Source organism: Lissotriton helveticus, chromosome 4_1, assembly GCF_964261635.1.
Source record: "Lissotriton helveticus chromosome 4_1, aLisHel1.1, whole genome shotgun sequence".
In the NCBI taxonomy this organism is placed as follows: Eukaryota; Metazoa; Chordata; class Amphibia; order Caudata; family Salamandridae; genus Lissotriton; species Lissotriton helveticus.
Genome location: NC_136063.1, coordinates 1,238,206,392 through 1,238,226,280, shown reverse-complemented (window position 1 = coordinate 1,238,226,280; position 19,889 = coordinate 1,238,206,392).

Genomic DNA, 19,889 nt, shown 5'->3' with positions numbered 1-19,889 from the left:
AGAACCGTTACAATTTCACATCTGGAGGGCTTGGCTCCTAGCGAAATATAACATAGAACAGGCAATCTATGCCGTGAAAGGTCGCATTAAAAGACTAATGGGGGTGAAAATATGGGATCCAATTCATCAATGGATACAGGAAGAACTGAGAAATTAGCAACCTCTTTATTATACTAACAAAACAGACCTTTCCTTTTTGTTTGTTTTAGATGTGAGCACATGATGAATTGTAACTTATCTTGTTTCTTTCGCTTTTGCTCTTTGCCATGTTTATCTATTCCTTTGCATTTTGAACTCTGTATCTGTCTTTGCTTGCAATAAAATTTAAAATAAAAAAATAAAAAAAGAGAGTGAAAGTTTGTTTTTGGATTGGATGTCCTGCATTAGTTGGCATCTCTGCCCCCCCCCCCTTGCTCCTGCCTGGTCCACCGATTTTGGTAGTTGTACCCTGCAGCTATTTGGTTTTCATGGTTCTAGCAAAGGTTGCTGGATATGGGACAGTGGTCTGCAGGAACCATCTCTGGGGGAGCACTGTTGATAGGGGAATGGGATGCTGGTGTCCTGCTAGTCTTGGGGGTCTCTGCTACTCACCATGCACCAGGCTGTCTTGTTGTCTCAAAACTCACCTGTTTCTCATACTGTTGCCTGGCTCGTTTTAGGAATGGTGGTGACCTTGCGAGGTCTTGTCAGGTCTCATTTTTTACCTTTTTCTGGGGCCTTACTCCCTATTTTGATATCTCAGTGCACCTGCATGTCCTTTCCATACTGGTAACCTGGGAGTAGTGAGGGGGGTCCAGGGTAGTACTGCATGCTCTTTGCAGGTCTTTTTCAGATGACTGCAGTCCTGCACTGCCCATGCATTATGCAATTAGTCCAGTTTGAGTCATTTAAATGCAGGGTACACATTAAGGGGCACATTAACCACATATTCACACAACGCGGTCCAGCAAGGAAACTTACTAAGCTGAGTTGTGTAAAAAGGAAAGAGCAGAAATGCCCCATATTTGCAAACGTATGGAGCATTTCTGCTCTTTCTGTGCACTTGTCCACCATGTGCAGCCTATTGACAAGACAGGCACCCTTGCACCTTAGTGCAAGGGTGCCTGTGTTATGGGCAGGAATGTTTTATGCAGGAATGGACACCATCCTGGGTGAAATCAATACTTAGAGGCTAATTCTTCTTTCTTTTTGTGCTGCACAATGCAGCACACATTGAAAGAGGAGGTAACAAGGAGAAATACAAATATCTCTTCTTGTTACACCTCCTTCAGGTAGGTGTACCATTTTAGTGCAAACCCCTGTCTACAAGTCTTTGTAAATCTGGGTTTCTGTCAAAATAGTTTCACTAGATTTGGTGGTATAAGTAATAGGATGTAGGCTCTTATAGGTACTTACAGTAGGTATCTTGAAAAGGTCCTTAGTAGTGTCGGTGCTCAAGGGTTTAGAGAGAACCACCTGCCTCCCTAGGTTCTGTGGCAAAAGCAGGGCATCATAAAATGTATACCCCAGCACATGTAAAATCCAACTGAAGACCAATTAAAAAGAAGGAAGGAAAAAATGAGAAAAAATCAACAGATTGATTTATTGTGTTTTGTGTGTGATTAACATCTGAAACTTTCAGTTGGATTTTACGTGTGCTGGGGTATACATTTTATTTCTGTTAAAATACCTGAGTGGATGCATGGGAATGTCCTTTCTCCACCCATGTAACAGTTACCCAATGAAGAGTAAAACAAGGCAGAGCTATGAGCTGCCTTGTGTCACTTTGTATTTACTAAACCACGCAAAGTGGCTTTAAGTGGCTTGATGAATACCAAAATATTTGTTTGGCATTTTTCACTATTGTGACGCCTACTCCTTTCATTGGTTAGCATTAGGACTTCCTTTATACACGTTAAAGCTGTAATTCCTGCTCAGAGAGGAGTAGTTTATTCATGTTACATATGTTTTGAATGGTATTGATAAATCCTACTAACAGGTGATGTTGGATTTAACATTACAATTTTAGAAATGCAATTTTTAGAAAGTGGACGTTTGTCTGCACTTACTGCTCTGTGTGCCTGGCAGTCTGTCTACAATGCATTAGTTATACAGCCGGTGGTCAGCAATAGGCAAAAATGGCACTCTAAGGTCTATCACAAGTACAAATCAGTTAAGGCAGGTAACTAGCGCAGTACATAAGGTAGGGTCTACAATGCACATCTAGGAAGTGTGACAGATAGACTTTGTGCATTCCTTCTAGATAGCCACAACACAGGAGTGGTAGGTGTGTTTGAATACCCATCTACATACATCTGCATTCTGATGACCTTGCCTGGGCAGGATGGAAGGCAGACGCTAACACTTCAGTTGAATAGATAGTGTCCTGTCCCCACACAAAAAGGCTGATTCAATCTCCATTAATAGCCTAGCATACCGGACTGGACTAAAAGATGGATCTGTGCACTTGAGAGAGCTGCTTTGAAGTCATTCCCTACATCAAATGCACTTTGGGTATAAGTCCTAGGTCACTGACCCCCTAAAACCAGACACTTCTGTACTTTTAACTGAACCTCTGTCAGAAGGACTGCTCTGCTGCAGACTCAACTGGACTGCTGATGTGGAAGACCTACTTTTCTGTTTGTTACCCTAATGCCTCCTGCTCTCTGACTCTGTTGAAGGAGAGCTGGACTTTGCCTTACCTCCAAGTAATCTCCAAGGGCTTGTTGGCTTGCCTCCTGTTGCTTCAGATTCGGGGATATCAACGTTTTTACCTCTGCTCCTATGCCTGCCTCACTGAAAGTGGCCCAGAACCTTGCAACATGGATTTTGATGCATCTCCTGTCTGTGTGTAACAGAACCAACGCATCGACTCGGTTACAGGAATAAAATCGGTGCATCACATTGGAACCACTGCTTTGCCTCCCAAGATCGAAGCATTGGACAGCATATTGCTGCTGCTGCAGCTTGGTGAGATCGACACATCTCCTTTACTGCATGACATAATACAACACATCGCTTGATGCCTCTTGATTCCTGCCCCCATCTTCAGAACTGACACATCACCTTCACTGCATGGAGAAGATTGGCGCATCTTGTTGCTTGCGTCTAAGAAAGTTACTTTGTTCACCTGGGCCTGTGTAGATCCTTTAGCCGTCCTGTGCTTCCAAGAGGTCAGCCTGAACTTTGTCTTTGCTCCGGTCCAGCATGACCTACAGGAACCTTTTAGTGGTACTTGCTTCGAAGGACTTTACAGTATTTGCTTTTTAAAATTCAATCGTTAAAACTTCTATACATTGGATTTTTGTTGCTTTAGTCTTGTTTTGTTTATAATATAATAACCTATTTTTATAAATCTTTGTGGAGTATTTTTGGTGGTGTAGTCATTGTGTTACTGTATGTGTGTGTTGAGCAAATACTTAAAATGTTGCCTCTTTAGATACGCCTGACTGATCGGTTGCAAGCTGCTGCAGGGTGAGGCCAGGTTATCTTTTAGTGTGTATCTTGCTTACCCTGATTATGATTGTGGCTTCTGCTTGGACACGGTCCATAACTCTGCCAGCCAGAAAACCCAATTTCTAACACAGTGTATCAAAGTTTAGCCACCAAAATCTGGTCAGGAAACATTGAGAAATGAAGTTGGTAATGAAATTGCATGAGGAAAGGAGTCCCCTTGGCTCTCCTTCCCCCTTGAGAAATTCAAAAAAAGTTTGTTGAGGAGTAGGTAGTAGTCTAGCAGACCACGGCCGACTTTTAAGCACACTTTTTATGAAAAGGATTTTTTTTAACGCAGCAAATTACGTTTAAGCAAAATAGACTGCATTAAGAAAGGTTTATTTCATTGAAAGGTGATCACAGACATTGGTGATCTACTGACCCTAGGAGGCCCCCATCACTGTGATGGCCACAAGTCACAGAGAGTCTATGGGGGGATATGTACTAGGAAGTGGGGGAGCGTGCCGTTTGCCTGGCTGGCTTAACAACACACTACACCACTTCTGAAAATGCAAGGCTGCACAATTTTTACAAGAATGTGGTGCAGCCTTGCATTTCCCCCTGCGATGGCGCTGAGTTATTCAACTTGGCACCAACACAGGCACCCTTGCACCAGAGTGCAAGGGTGTCTGCGTGCAGGGGAGAATTGGTTATGTGTAGGAAGGTGTCCCTTCCTGCACATAAACAATCCTAAAATGCCATTTTGTAACTTTCATGTGTGCTGCTTCCTGCAGTACACATGAAAGTGACAAAATAGTTTTTTTTTTTTTAAAAGGGTTTGTTTATGTAAAGGAAGAGACATCTTCCTGTACATAAACAAATCATGGCATTTGTCTTTGTCCATGTGTGCTGCACAAGGCAGCACACATGGAAAGAGTAAAAACGAGGAGAAATAATGCATTTCTCCGAGTTTGGCCAACTTAAGACCAGGATTTTTCTGATCTTAATTTTGGCGCTGCCTCCTATGTATGCCACCCTTAGGGGGCAGCGTGAAATACAATGGGTGCTGCGGTGGAACGCCCACCACAACACCGACTGCACGCCCCTTTCACGCTAACCGTAGGGTGAAAGGGTGTCTTATGTACAAGGCAGCGTTAAGACACATTAAGTGGCTTAACGCTGCCTTGTACATATGGCGCAGCCCCTATCGCCACCACAACCTCACTTTTGGTGAAGTTGTGGTGGCGATAGGGGTTTGCCCCTAGATGTGCAATCTTCCTCACATAACGGTATTCATAAGGTAGGTCGGATTAACACCCTGATTCCAAATTTAGTGAGCCCATCTATTAATACACAGGTCGGTTTATTACATGCTTTACTAGTCCCAAAAATATTGGTTGCAAACTGCAACTAGAATTTTCACCCAGATCTTCCTACATCTGGCTTTTAGCTATGAACTACACTAAAAGCCATGTGTTTTTTCGTAACCTTTTAATAATGGGAAAACGTGATATTGGTTATAATTTTAGAATCTTACAGCCTTGCCACATACTTCCAAGAAGAAATAAAATGACTCCCTTCGGAAATACTTACTCCTGTTGTTAAGTACTAGTTGATGCTCTTTTTCTTTTGCACAGTTCTGCTATCGATTTTATTAGAACCGGCATGCATGTCCATTCAAACGTTCAGCTCTTTGTAAGCCTTCCTTTCCTTCATGAACAAAAAAGGTTTCCGAACAGCAGCGTTTTCATTGCTACTGGAAACTTTCATAACCCATGCCATCTACTTTCAGTTTTTATTATAATGCTCCTTTCAACAAAAATCCCTTTTCAGTCTTTTTTCTCCTTTAATGGGGTTTCTATCAATAATAATGAACAATAGTAACAAATGCTTTCAATACTTTGTAAAGGATGATTAATGAATTCATACAACATTTTTTAAAAAGTTTTTTCTTTGTGAGAACGATTTTTGCTTGAGTGCGATGTCTTTATTCTTAAGAAACTTTGCAGTGCAAAATATATTTCCAACCTTGCACACACCAAGTCAGCCAAACTGCTAAATCTTAAAAGCTATATAATCGGAAGCAATCTGGGTCTCTCTGCAAGCAATAAATACATCTAAAACGATATGCCGTTCATGTTCATCCACATTACACAGGGCAGAAATTCCAAAATCTTAAAGGAGAATTAATTTATATTTCCATTACTTGTTTACTCCTGTCCCTGACTCCCTACTTAAATGTGAATAAGCGGGTACAAATTGGGTATTCTGATAAGGTCGGGGATGAGGACGTGGCTCAGGGATAGAGTGCCGACCTTGGAGCTGGGTAACCAAGGTTCGAGCCTCGGGGCGACTCCACATCTTGTGATTCTGGGCAAATCACTCAATCTCCCAGGCCTACCAAAAAAAAATGTATCCCTGTGTAATGTAACTGGTGCTCATGTAAAGCACTCCAATACCTCCGGGTCGAGTTTCTGCTATATAAATCTGCCCCCCCCCCCCAAAAGAAAAGGTTCTCAAATGCAATGGACCTTGTTTCTGCCTGCCTTCCGCCACTGGTACCACTAAGTGTGGCTTGGGAGAAGTCCATGCCAAGAGCGACTCGTCTGCTCCTGTAAGAGCCCAGAGGAAGCTAGGCCTGGCCACCCGTCTTGGTTTCATCTTTTGAAGCTACTGCAGGTTCCTGCTTTCTTGTTTTCGTGTACTACCAATTTTTGAATGTAACTGGGGAATATGATACCCCAAGTAGAGGCTGTCCATTTTCCTCTCAAATGGGAAAAAGCAAAATTTCTGGTGTCCAGTGGTTGAAGTGGATGGGAACTGCAAACATGTGTCTAAGGACAGCCGAAATAGCCAAGGGCTGCAGATCAGACTTGGCGTTTGTGGATATTAAGGGACGGACGGGTGCTGCAGGGAAGGAAAAAAGATTCTTATACTTCTTGCCCAGAGAAGACAAGGACAGGGTCCATTTCTGCTCTGCCGCTGGCAGCTACCCCCCTCTCTTTCTTCCTCAGACTCCCTATCTTTATGTGAAGTTCCTTCTCACTTACGGAAAACGGCGACTTCAAGAAACGGATCTCAGCGTCTCTTCCCTTCTTTATTTTATTTGTTCTCCTGTGAAATGGGCCAAAAAAGAAAAACACTTTTGCTGGAAATGTCGTCTTTTTTTAAATGTTTCTATTCCAAAGTGCCGCCTCAGGAATAACAGGTTCAAAATATGAACACTGAATACCTAAATTAAACATGACAAAGTGGTCGCAAAGTGGCCAGATTGGTTTTATTTACAACCAAAGGCATCAGGGTCAAATTACATAGTTTGCCAGTGAAGAGCTACTTTTGTTTTCTTGTCTTTCTTTGAACAGCATTGTTTTTCCCGGGTGGAGAAGTGCGCCAATCCTGGAGGTACTGCATTGCTTGATTGATGGCCGGCGCTGCGTTTACTGATGTCGATTTTTAACCATACTGCTTAGGTTTTGTAAGAATATAAGCAATGGACATTGAAATGGGCCCCTTCTGTAGTCATGTCCTTAACTTTTCATGCAAAAGTACTCACTGATTTCTGAATAGTACGAGTAAACGTTTTAAGGTAACTGTTAGATCTGGGGGTCTCTAGTTGGCCGAGGTAGGTATCAATGTCCAAATAGGGACTCTTGCTTCTAGTCAGGGTAAGGAGGATACACTCTAGATTACCCCTGCTCACCCCCTTGGTAGCTTGGCATGAGCAGACAGGCTTATCAAAGGCAATGTGTACAGTATTTGTACCAACACTCACAGTAACACAGTGAAAACACCACAAATGTACTCCACACCAGTTTAGAAAAATAAAGTATCTTTATCTAAACTAAACAAGACCAAAACGACAAAAATCCAACATACCCAGTTCAAGAATATGATTTTAAAAGAGTTCTAGGGGTGGCGTCAAAATAATCTACAGTTGCGTCACTTTTAGCCCAAAGTACCTGAAGATGTGCCAAAAGTTCCAAGTGGAAACTGCAGCGTTGGAAAACAAGTGATGCATCACTCCTGAGACCCTGGGGAGGCGATGCGACAACCGCGCTGCACGCAGAGGGTGTGTTGCGACGAATCCGGTCCGTATGGGGAGTGATGCGATACCTTGTATGGATTCCGGGGCACTGGTTCTCTGGTAGAAGCGTCTCGCACAGGCACAATGCGACGATCTTCAGGGCGGCGTCGATCTTCGGTGCGGCGGCGATGAGTGGCGCAGCGTTGATCTTCTTCTGTCGCGGCCCCTTGATGCGTCGACTCTGTGATAATGTTTGCAGCGACGGGATGTGGTCCGCAAGCAAGCGGTGCAATGGTTTCTCACAGCAATGACAGGCTCTGCGACGATACTCGCAGTGACAGGAATCTTCCTGCATCGTGGCGATACGCTCCGCGAACGAACGATGCGTCGGTTCTTGCAGCGGCAACAGGCGCTGCGACGATGGGAATTTTCTCACACTGTCAACAATGGGCTCCGCAAGCAAGCGATGCATGCAAATTGTAGATCTTCTTCTTTTCTTCTTGTCCAGCTCCCCAAACAGCAGGAAACAATCTCCAGAGACCCCACAAATGGATCAAGCACTCTAGGCAGGGCAGAACTCACACAGCAGAGTTCAGGGGGAAGCTGGAGGTGAAGTCCTTTTGTTCCTGGGGCTTCTCAACAGGAGACCAGCTCTTCTCAAGCCCTTTCAGATCTCTTCAAGCAAGGGGACACAGCAACAGCAAAGTCCTTCCCCTCTCCTTGGCAGAATAGCAACTACAGGTCAGCCCACAAGCACACAGCCGGACAGTCCTTCCTCTTCATTCTTCCAGCTTTTCTCCTTGGCAGAGGTTCCTTCTTCATTCCAGGATGATCTAATTTTCTGAAGCCTGGGTAGCCCTTTGTATACTAATATTCTCTTTCTTCTCAGAGGGCAGAGAGGCCTTGGCCTAGTCCAAACCAGTTCTGGTCAGTCCTGGAACACTTTGTTTACCTGACTCCTTCTTTCCTTTGAGGGAGAGGGGCAGGGTCGTCAGCTGCTCGGCAGGAGGTGGAGCCTGCATTGTGGAAGGCAGCCACGGCCCTATTCAGGCCCAGGAGCTATCCCCTCCCACCACTCAAACCTCACAAACAGACCAAGGCACACAGAAAGGTCAGACAAGAAACACCCACTTTCTAAAAGTGGTGTTTTCAAACACAGGATTAAAAAAACATCCTCCCTAAAAGATGTGTTAATAAATCCTGAGTTCAGGGATACCAGACTTTTATTTTCTATCCTTCTCCTATGGGAAGGTATACAGGTAAACATTATACACAACATTCCCCATTTAGCCTATGGGCAAGATAGCCTTTTGTTAGTGAAAAACGAAAATGGCCATAATTCAATACCAGAGCATGTCACACACACTATTACATGCTCTACCTTTCACATACACTGCACCATGCCCATGGGGGTACCGAGGGCCTTCTATAGGGGTGTCCAATGTGTACAGAAAGAGAATGGTTAGGCCTGGCCAGTGTAGACACTGGTCAGGTCACTGGTCAGGTCAGCATGGCAGTTAGCAACTGCACACAGGCACCGTGGTGTCAGGCCTGAGACACCATTTTAGGGCTACTCATGTGGGTGGCACAATCAGTGCTGCAGGCCCACTAGTAGCATTTGAATCACCAGCCCTGGCACACTCAGTGCACTTTACTAGGGACCTACTGGTAAAACAAATATGCCAATCATGGATAACCAATCACAATAACAATTTACACAGAGAGCATATGCACTTTAGCACTGATCAGCAGTAGTAAAGTGCCCAGAGTCCTATTGCCAACAACCACAGGTCAGGAAAAACAAGGGAGGAAGAAGCAAAAAGTTTGAGGATAAACCTGCAAAAAGGGCCATTTCCAACATGCTTTACTTAGTCTTGCATTCCTATGAATATTTGCTTTTTCCAGGATGTGTTAGTCTTTTTTGAGGTAGCATATTGCTCTTTAAATTGAGCCCCATCCAGGTGTTTATAGTGGGCACAATTAGGTTGTAGTTGAAGGCAATGTGAGTTTCCCTTAGAAAGGCTGTATGGTCTTCAGTGGGGGAGAGGATGTGGCACAATGGTCAGAGCTGCCAACTCTGGAAGTAGGGAGTCAGGTTCAGCCTTCATGATGAGTCCCCCAGACTACTTCCCCGAGGGAGCACATTCTCATGCTAGACCTTAGAAAGCCCTGCAAGACCTTGGAAGCCCTGGTGTCTTAGCACCAGCAGGTGGACCATAGCAGTGGAAAGTGTGGGTTAACCATGAAGGCCTGTCCACCAAAATCCATGCTGAAGTTCCCCTCAAGTCTTGCGGGCAGGCCTACGAAACAGTACACCCTAGAGTCACAGGACCCTTGAGAAATGCCGACTCTATGGCGATGCGACCGGTGCGATCGCACCATGCGCTGACTTTGGGTGAGGGCATCAGCAACAATAAAAATGTCAAGGTAACTCCGTTGAATAATGTTCTTTCAAGAGAGAATTCAAAGTTTTGTCTAGTGGAAGATTTGACTCATAGAAAGGTAGCACAGAGGGTTAATGTGCCTTCTTCAAAGAACATGTACCATGCAGATCACACACATAATGTAAATAGGTCAGTGGATTACTGCTTTTGTCTGAGAGATTCTTTTGTTACTTGCAGTTTATAAGTTAAAATCCTAACACAGAACAGTGAGCTATTAAATGTCATCCAAGAGCTGCAGGAAAACTGCAATGTATAAATTAGGATGTAATGTTTTTTTCTTCGTCTTTGATACTCTTAATGTTGCAAAAAGTGTTCATTTGGATAGAAATTAATTCCGATTCTTAAAGAGAACCCCCAACCATGGTATCATGTTTTAAATTCTGAGTTTGTGTTTCTACAGCTCAATCGCGATTAAACTACTGTTTGGGCGGCCCTGACCCTCGCTTCTTGGGATTAGTGGGCGCCATCTTGGGTGGGTGTGGGAAGCGCTGCGCTATTGGGCGCTCTAGTAGGCAGGCAGGCAGAGTAGCCAGAGCCCTATTTTAATCGGAGCAATGACGCGCAGCGTGTGCGCGCAGCGTGTAAGCCTTCGCTACGCCGGAGTCACGCCAGAGTCCAGCCTGTCTGCGCCCGTCCGCGCTGAGGACGGGCTGGACGGCTGGACCCTTAAGCCCGTCATGGGTGGCCATGGCGTTTTAAAATATTCTTTACAGGATATGCTGCGCATTAGGCCCATCACTGCTCCATGCTTCCACAGATTTACCCCTGAGGACCTCTCCATGTCTAAGGTATGTGGCTGTCCGGGAGCCTCGTGCGCCAATACCTCTGAGTAAACTGAGTGCTAAGGGCCTGCTCCTTAACGCGCGATCACTTATTAAAAATAATATTGTGTTTAAGGAGCTGGTCCTGGAGAAAAATCCGACATGGGTTTTCATTACGGAAACGTGGGCTAAGGACTCCTCGGGCCCAGACCTTATTGAAGCGGTTCCTGATGGGTACTGCTTGACTCGGCAAGACAGAGTAGGCCGAGTTGGTGGTGGATTAGCCATCCTTCATAGGGACAATGTTCAATGTCATACTTTGCTTTTGTCTGATCTTAAGGATGCCACCCAGGTCCTGTATTTCTCATTACAGGATGCCTCTAACTCTCCCTTTAATGGGATTTTGGTCTACCGTCCACCCGGGCCAAGAGCGGATTTTAGCCTAAAACTGCTTCAACTCCTTGAGCCCTACTTTGGTCGGGAGAACTTAACAATTCTGGGCGATTTTAACTTCCACTTAGAGCTATTGGAATCACATGACACTTCCACGTTGGTGGAAGCACTTTCAGCCTGCGGACTTTTCCAATTAGTGAAAGGCTCTACCCACCGAGCGGGACACACGCTCGATGGGATTTTCTCCAACGACCAGAGACTTTTAGTTGCGGATCCCTTTTCCCTCTCCTGGTCAGGTCACCTGGCTGTTCCTTTTAACGTGTCTTTCCCTAGCCATGACACCTCCAGGAAAGTTCCAAGTACTTTTGAAGTACGTAGGAATCTTAAGAACATCGGGGAACATTCTTTTGACCCATGGATTCCTAGTCTGTCTCCTATTTGGGAGATGGATTCCTCTTCGGCCGCTGCGCATTATGATAATACTCTTACAGAGGCCTTAGATGAACTGGCGCCGGCTCGAACGTGCCACTCAGCCAGGAAAAGACCTTCCGCTCCCTGGTTCACGGAACAACTTAGAACTCTAAGGCAGGAAGTCAGGAGGCAGGAACGGCGATGGCATGCAAATTGGGATCTCAAAGACAGGGAAGTTCATAAAGCCCTGCTTAAGAGATATAAAGCGGAAGTCATTGGGACCAAACAAGACTACTTTGTGACCCTGACTTCCTCCCTTTCATCTCCCAAAGAGCTCTTCAGGATCGTGGACTCCCTTACATCTCTTCAGGTCCCCGATCCGGTTATTCCATCTCAGAAGCTCTGCAATGACATAGCCCTCTTCTTCCAGTCCAAAATATCGGACATCTATACTTCCCTGGAGTCACAGAGACTCCTAACGGCTGAACCTCCGGCCATTGTTGCTCCGGATGTTTCCGTGGCGGAGCCTCCTGTGGCCGACTACTTGGAATCTTTTCCCCTGCTTTCCCTACAAGATCTGGACATGTTGCTTGAGAAGACGAAGTCAGGGTCTCCACTAGATGCCTGCCCTCTTAAGATCTTGAAGCAGTGCAGAGGATCTCTCTTACCCCCGTTACTTGAGATCATGAATGGGGCTATGAGGGAGGGTGTCTTTCCACAGCAGTGGAAAAATGCTGTGGTGAGGCCTCTCCTTAAAAAACCCTCCCTAGATCCTGGGGTATAAAAAAACTTTCGCCCCATCTCACTGCTTCCGGCCCCGGCAAAGATGCTTGAATCCCACCTAAATGGGCATCTGGTTGCCTTTGTGGAGAAATCGGGCTGCCTGGACCCTTCCCAGCATGGTTTCAGGAGGGAACATAGCACCGAGTCCGCCCTCACTTTGGTCCTCGACTCCATTCGTATGAGTGTGGACGAGGGTCGGACATCCCTCCTGATACTTTTGGACCTTACTGCCGCCTTCGATACCCTATCTCCCCGGGTCCTAACATCACGTCTGGGGGAGATTGGGGTCAATAGAGCTGACGGCCTCCAGATTTAGATCTTGTATGGAGGCCGTCGGCCAGTGGATGATTTACAACTCACTTAAATTGAACGGGGAGAAGACCGAGGTGATGGTGTTCGGCGGTAGGGAAGACATCTGGTCCATGGAGTGGTGGCCTGACTCGCTTGGTTCCTGCCCTAAACCCACCTCTTCGGCCAAGAATCTCGGGGTGATGATTGACCCTATGCTCGATATGCACCAACAGGTCAGCAGGACGGTATCTACCTGCTGGGGTATAATTCATGTCCTTAGAAAAATCAGGACCTACCTCTCCCTGCAAGCAAGAAGGCAACTGGCTGTCGCCCTTCTGGGGTCTCGTCTGGACTACTGCAATGCGCTGTATGCTGGACTGAATAAGAGTCAGCTGCAGCGCTTGCAGGTGGTCCAGAATGCGGCAGCCAGGTTTGTTCTTGATCTTCCCCGACGCTCTTCGGCAACGTTGGCCAGAAAGCAGCTCCATTGGTTGCCGATGAAGGAGCGCATTGTCTTTAAGTCCATGTGTATGGTCTATAAGGCCTTGGCAAAAAGCAGACCTACAGGCATCAGGTCCATCCTGACCTATTACAATCCTGGCAGGAATCTTCGCTCCTCCAACTATCTTCTTCTCCATGTCCCCCGTACTCGGAAAGCCAGATGGGGTGGCAGGGCCTTTTCCAGCCTGGCTCCTAACTGGTGGAACGATCTCCCATTAGAGCTCAGGACCCTCCCCTCTCTGCAAACTTTTAGAGCTGCTCTTAAAACCCGTCTCTTTGCTCAAGCATATAATTTAAGCGCATGAGTGCTAGCTTTCTGATCTTTTTGCTAGGCGCCTTGACACCTTCGGGTTTTAGTTTGCGCGGTATAAAAATGCATAATAATAACTATACTGCCTACTAGTAATGTTGTCATGTGACTCCTACACCTTGTAGTTCTTAGTCTTATGTAACATTACATATACAGTGATTTAGATATGTATATTTGATTGCCTCTGTGTAATGTGTGTGATGTAAAGTGCTCTGACAGACTAGGCTGATATGAGTGGCACTGTATATCAAATTAAATGCATCTGAGTGAGAGTGTGGTTATGGAGACTTGAGGGACACTGTTAAAGGGTGGTAGCCTCACTGTGCCACTGGAATCAAGCTATCCTGGCTGAAGAGGGGTGAAACCCTGAAACCGGTCCTAGGAGGCTTGTTCCAGTCCGGGGGGACCTGGTTTGGCAGTTTGGACTGGACTGTTCCCATGAGGTACAGGGTCAAGACTGATTTGCATATGCCTGGTCTAAACTGGGGTGGCATGGTGAGCAAAATAATGATAGATTTAACCCAGATCTCTTGACTGGGGGCGAATGTCTTGATTTGTTCTGCATTCTGTCCATCAATTGTGTGTATTTTGCTTTCTCGTCCTAAGTGCGCCAGGTATGTTCGGACGTGGGTCTTGGGCTCACTGTGCCACTGAAATCAGGCTATCCTGGCTGAAGAGGGGTGAAACCCCGAAACCGGACCTAGCATGCTTGTTTCTGGTCCAAGTAGGACCTGGCTCAGCAGTTTGGGTTGGACTGTTACCCTGAAGCACAGGGTCAAGATTGATTTGCACATGGCCATGTCTAAGCTGGGCTGGCATGGTGATCAAAAGAATGATGGATTTAACCCAGATCTCTTTATTGGGGGTGAATGTTTTGATTGGTTCTGTATTCCGTCCATCAATTGTGTATCTTTTGATTTCTCGCCCTAAGTGCGCCAGGTATGCCCAGACGTGGGTCCTGGGCTCACGGTTCCACTGGAATCAAGCTATCCGGGCTGAAGAGGGGTGAAACCCCAAAACTGGTCCTAGGATGCTTGTTTCCGGGATAGGGAGGACCTGGCTTGGCAGTTCGGGCTGGACTAATCCCATGAGGCAGAGGGTCAAGACTGATTTGCATATGGCCAGGGCTAAACTGAGGTGGAATGGTGAGCAAAAGAATGATGGATTTAACCCAAATCTCTTAACTGGGGGGAATGTTTTGATTTGTTCTGCATTCGTCCATTAATTGTGTGTCTTTTGCTATCATGAGCTAAGCAGAATAGCCAATGTATAAGAGCAAAAAGTATTGCAGTGTACATCTACAGTTGGCTGCGCTATGTATGATTCTACAATGTATTGTGTGATGGCAACAATGTAAGATTGTCAAATTGGAAAACCTCACTTATACGTTTCTATATTAGAATATACACTTCTAAGAGTCTCTTTGCAGTATTCAGGGGGACAGGGTTTCAATTTTTAGGGAGCGCTTTTGACCTCAACATCCGCATCCTGCCCAGAAACTTAACAACTGAGACAGCAATTAATAAACATGGATCAGATCTCAGAGTTCTAGGTGCGTTTGCACTACTTCTGGTCCCCAAAGTTTTTTGCAGAGTGGTTTAAGCCATTTCAGCCGACCGGACACATAGCTGGGGCAGACAAAAAAGATATGGCAACAGTTTCTGAGAAAGCTATAAAAGCAGGACACAAGGCTCCCCTTCCAGAAGCCCATGTACAAGTAAAAGCTCTCACGGGCAAAGTATCAACACAAAATTGGAAGTACAGCTTCCTGTCTAATGGTACAGTAATAGTGTCCCAGTATGGTTCCAAGACACTGTAACATTTAAAGTAAAAACAAAACTGTCAGTCAATGGCAAACTTTGGATCACGCATACCTCACTTTGAAAAATCGATGTCAAACAGATTGACTTGACTACATCAAGGAATGGAATGGCTTTAGAAGCTGGATTGTCCCTGGGCCCCCTTATGTCTAAGGCAATTAGCAGTGCTTTAATCTGTCAAGGCGGCACTAAAGGGGGTGGTGATGGACGGAGCATCTGAACCAATCAAACAATCACACCCAGTCAACAGATCTTGGTTTAATCCATCACAGTTCTTTAGCCCACTCTGCCACCCCAGTTTAGACATGGCCATATGCAAATCAGTCTGACCCTGTGCCTCATGGGAACAGTCCACCAAGCATTGTAGATCTGTAAGGCTTAGCCTATTGGTTTGGTGTGAGGGCAGCTTTGTTCCTTCAAAATGACCCTTCTCTGCCTGAGCTTCAAAGATGCAGTATTTCAGTTGGGATTTCCATGCAGGATTTCTCTTGGGATTTCCTAGACACATCGGACGTCAAAGTGACACCTAGGTAGTCGAAGACATGTGTGCATTCAAGTGACACACCTCCCAACATTACTCTTCCCCTATAACTTCGCGGTTTGTTGAATGACCTGTGTTTGGTTTTTGAGACGTTAATCTCGAGGTCAGGAGTTCAAGTTCAAGTTCAAATTTTTTTATAGCGCACTACTCACCCAGAGGGTCTCAAGGCGCTTGTGGGAGGGAGGTGAATTTACTTATCGAATATCCAGGTTTTTAGTTGCTTTCTGAAAGAGAGGTGGTTCTGAGTGAGGCGGAGGTGGGTGGGGAGAGAATTCCAGGTTTTAGCCGCTAAGTAGGAGAAGGATCTTCCCCCCATGGTTGATCTGTGGATGCGCGGGATTGCGGCGAGGGCTTGATTGGACGATCGTATTTGGCGGGAGGGGGTGTAGAAGGATAGACGCGTGTTGAGGCATTCGGGTCCTAGGTCGTAGAGGGCTTTGTGTGCGTGGGTGAAGAGACGGAATGTTATTCTCTGGTTGATCGGGAGCCAATGGAGGTCTTTCAGGTGGTCGGAAATGTGAGCTTGCCGAGGGATGTCCAAAATGAGCCTGGCTGAGGCGTTTTGGATGCGTTGGAGTTTTTTCTGTAGTTTGGCTGTGGTTCCGGCGTAAAGGGTGTTGCCGTAATCCAATCGGCTTGTGACCAGTGGGTGACTGTCTTTCTTGTTTCGGTGGGGATCCAACGGAAGATTTTTTTGAGCATTCGTAGGATGTTGAAGCAAGATGATGAGACGGCGTTGACTTGTCTGGTCATCGAGAGGGAGGAGTCTAGGATGAAGCCCAGGTTACGTGCGTGGTCCGTAGGTATGGGTGCGGTTCCGAGGGCCGGTGGCCACCATGAGTTGTCCCAGGCAGAAGGGGATGGTCCTAAGATGAGGACTTCTGTTTTGTCCGAGTTTAGTTTTAAACGGCTGTTCTTCATCCACTCGGCTACTTCTTTCATTCCTTCGTGTAGGTTGGTTTTGGCGGTGTTTGGGTCTTTTGTGACGGAGAGGATCAGCTGGGTGTCGTCTGCGTAGGAGATGATGTTGAGGTTGTGTTGGCGCGCGATGGATGCGAGGGGACTCATGTATACGTTGAAGAGGGTGGGGCTGAGTGATGATCCTTGTGGTACGCTGCATATGACTCCGGTGGCCTCTGATTTGAAAGGGGGGAGGCGGACTCTCTGGGTTCTTCCGGTGAGGAACGATATAAACCAGTCCAGTGCCTTTCCTTGTACTCCGATGTTGCTGAGGCGTTGTATGAGGGTGCTATGACAGACTGTGTCGAAGGCTGCGGAGAGGTCAAGTAAGATGAGAGCAACTGTTTCTCCGTTGTCCAGTAGTGTTCGGATGTCATCTGTTGCTGCGATGAGGGCGGTTTCGGTGCTGTGTTTGGCTCGGAAGCCTTATTGAGAGGAGTCGAGGGATTTGTTGGATTCGAGGAAGGCGGCGAGCTGGCTGTTGACGGCTTTCTCGATGACTTTGGCGGGGAATGGGAGGAGCGAGATGGGGCGGTAGTTCTTAAGTTCGGTTGGGTCAGCCGTGGGTTTCTTCAGAAGGGCGCTGAGTTCGGCATGTTTCCAGTTTTCTGGGAAGGTGGCGGAGTTGAGGGAGCAGTTGATGACGTTTCGGAGATGGGGTGCGATGATGGAGTCTGCTTTGTTGAAGATGTGGTGGGGACAAGGGTCGGTTGGTGATCCTGAATGGATGGAATTCATCAGGCGGATGGTGTCTTCAGTGGTGATTGGGTTCCAGGTGCAAAGGTTGTTAGGGGGGGGGGTTTGGTTCGGAGGTGGGTGGAGTGGGCTGGTCTTCGGACTGTTTTTAAAAGCTGTTGTGTATTTCGGCGATTTTGTTGTGGAAGAATGATGATAGAGAGTCGCAGAGGTCTTGGGAGAGGGTGATGTCGTTAGTGCCTGCGGAGGGGTTAGTGAATTCTTTGACGATGTTGAATAGTTCCTTGCTGTTTTGGGCATTGTTGTCAAGTCGATCCTTAAATGCGGATTTCTTGGTGGATTGGATGAGTTGATGGTGTTTGCGGGTGGCGTTCTTGAAGGAGGTCAGGTTGTCAGTGGTTGGGTTTGTTCTCCAGGTTTTCTCGAGAGTCCGACAGAACTTCTTGGATTTCTTAAGGTCATCTTTGAATCAGGGGGCTTTTTTGTTCCCTTGCTTGATTAGATGGTTTTTCAAGGGTGCTATTTCGTCTGCGCTGTGGGTGATCCATTGTGTGAGGTTGGTGGCTGCTTGGTTTGGGTCCGATGAGTTGGCAGGAGTGTTTTGTTGAAGCGACGAGAAGAGCTGGTCGGTGGTGATTTTGTTCCAGTTTCTTCGGGGAATAGGTCGCGGGGGGTTATGGGACGTGGATTTTTTGTAGTGGAAGTGAACGCAGCTGTGGTCCGTCCAATGGAGAGCTGTGGTGTGATCGAAGGAGATGTGCTTGCTGGAGGTGAAGATAGGGTCGAGCGTGTGTCCGGCGGAGTGGGTGGGGGTGTCAACGAGTTGTTTGAGTCCAAGATTGGTCATGTTGTCCAGAAGGGTGGTGGTGTTGTTGTCGTTTTTCTTGCCCAGGTGGAAGTTGAGGTCTCCCAGTAGAATGTAGTTCTCGGATGGGATGGCATGTGGACTGATGAAGTCAGCGATGTCTTCACTGAATTGTGAGCGCGGTCCTGGGGGTCTGTAGATAAGGGTGCCTCTGAGTGTGGTTTTGGGGTCGGTGTGGATCTGGAAGTGAAGGTGTTCGGTGGTAGCGAGGTTATCGTCGGAGCTGGTCGTGATGCGGATGTTGTTCTTATGGACGATGGCGATGCCTCCTCCTGTTTGGTTGATGCGGTCCTTTCGGATGATCTTGTAGGTGTCCGGGATGGCTATGGCGATGTCGGGGGCTGATGAGGCATTCATCCATGTTTCTGTAAGGAAGGCAACGTCCGGCAAAGTAGTGTCGAGTAGGTTCCAGAGTTCGATGGAGTGTCTGTGGACTGAGCGGGTGTTGAGCAGTAAGCACTTTAGGTGGTTGGTGCCGGAGCACTGTTTGGAGTTTGTGGATTTGGTGTGGGTCCTGATGCAGTCGAACTTGCAGGAGTGGCAGGTGAAGGCTCCATGGGTGTGTCCTGGGGCGGCTTGGTAGCAGTTAGGGAGTGGGCCGGAGTTGAGTGCTGAGAGGGTTGCGGTGTCGTACGTTATGCGGGTGGAGAGGATTTTGCGGGGGCCAGGGGGTCTGGCGCTGGGCGCGGTCCAGGCGCGGACGGGCGTAGACGGGCTTACCTTTGGCGCACATGGGGCTCGTGAACGCTGCGCGCAAAGGCATCTGACATATGTGGATAGGGGAGGGGCGAGGGAGGAGCAGCTGGGAGGCGGGATCGTGGTGGAGGGGACGGGCTCCGATGCACAACAACAACTAAATGGTTGGCAAAACGAAACCGTAACGGCCGGGGCACAGACAGGGCTACGCTGTCGGCAGGGGCACTGGCACAATCAGGCTACACACTTCTGCAGGCAAAGCGGGCAATCACTACAACCATAAGAAATAATTACAGAGGCAATGCGAATTAAATAAGGCCAAACAAAGCGAGCAGCACACGATTTCAAATCAGCTGAATAAAGCGAGCACAATAATGGCAGATGCAGCTTTGCAGAAATCCTTGCTTTGCAGAAATCCTTGAAAAGAAGCAGCAAATGCTGCAGACTTCCTGGCGTCTTGGAAATTAACAAGGCATCATCTGCAAACAATAACATTGGCATTTTGATAGCTGCCAGTACAGCGGCATCAGTCACACTTTTGGACAAAAAATGAACGATGGTGTTAAGAAATAGTGAAAATAAAAATGGGGCTAAAATGCAACCCTACTGAACCCCCTATTTAATAGAGAAGGGTTCAGTAAGGTCACACTGGGTACTCCATCAAACCTGGGAAAAATGTGCTTAGTGGAGACGCATAACAAGATTTAACAAAACCGGGGGCATACCCATATCCAAAAGGATATCTCCTACTTTTTTATGTGGAACTAAGTCAAAAGCTGACTTTAGATCACATGGAGCCAATTCCAATTCCCACGACCTTCCAATGCAAAAGGAAAAAATGAAAAACCTGGTCCAAAGTGCTAATTTTATTCAGAAATCCAGCTTGGATAGGGGAGAGGATGGTATTGTTGGATATCCAAATCTGAATTTTAGCCAAAAGTAAGTGTGCAAAGAATTATTGTGTGCCATCAATTAGGCT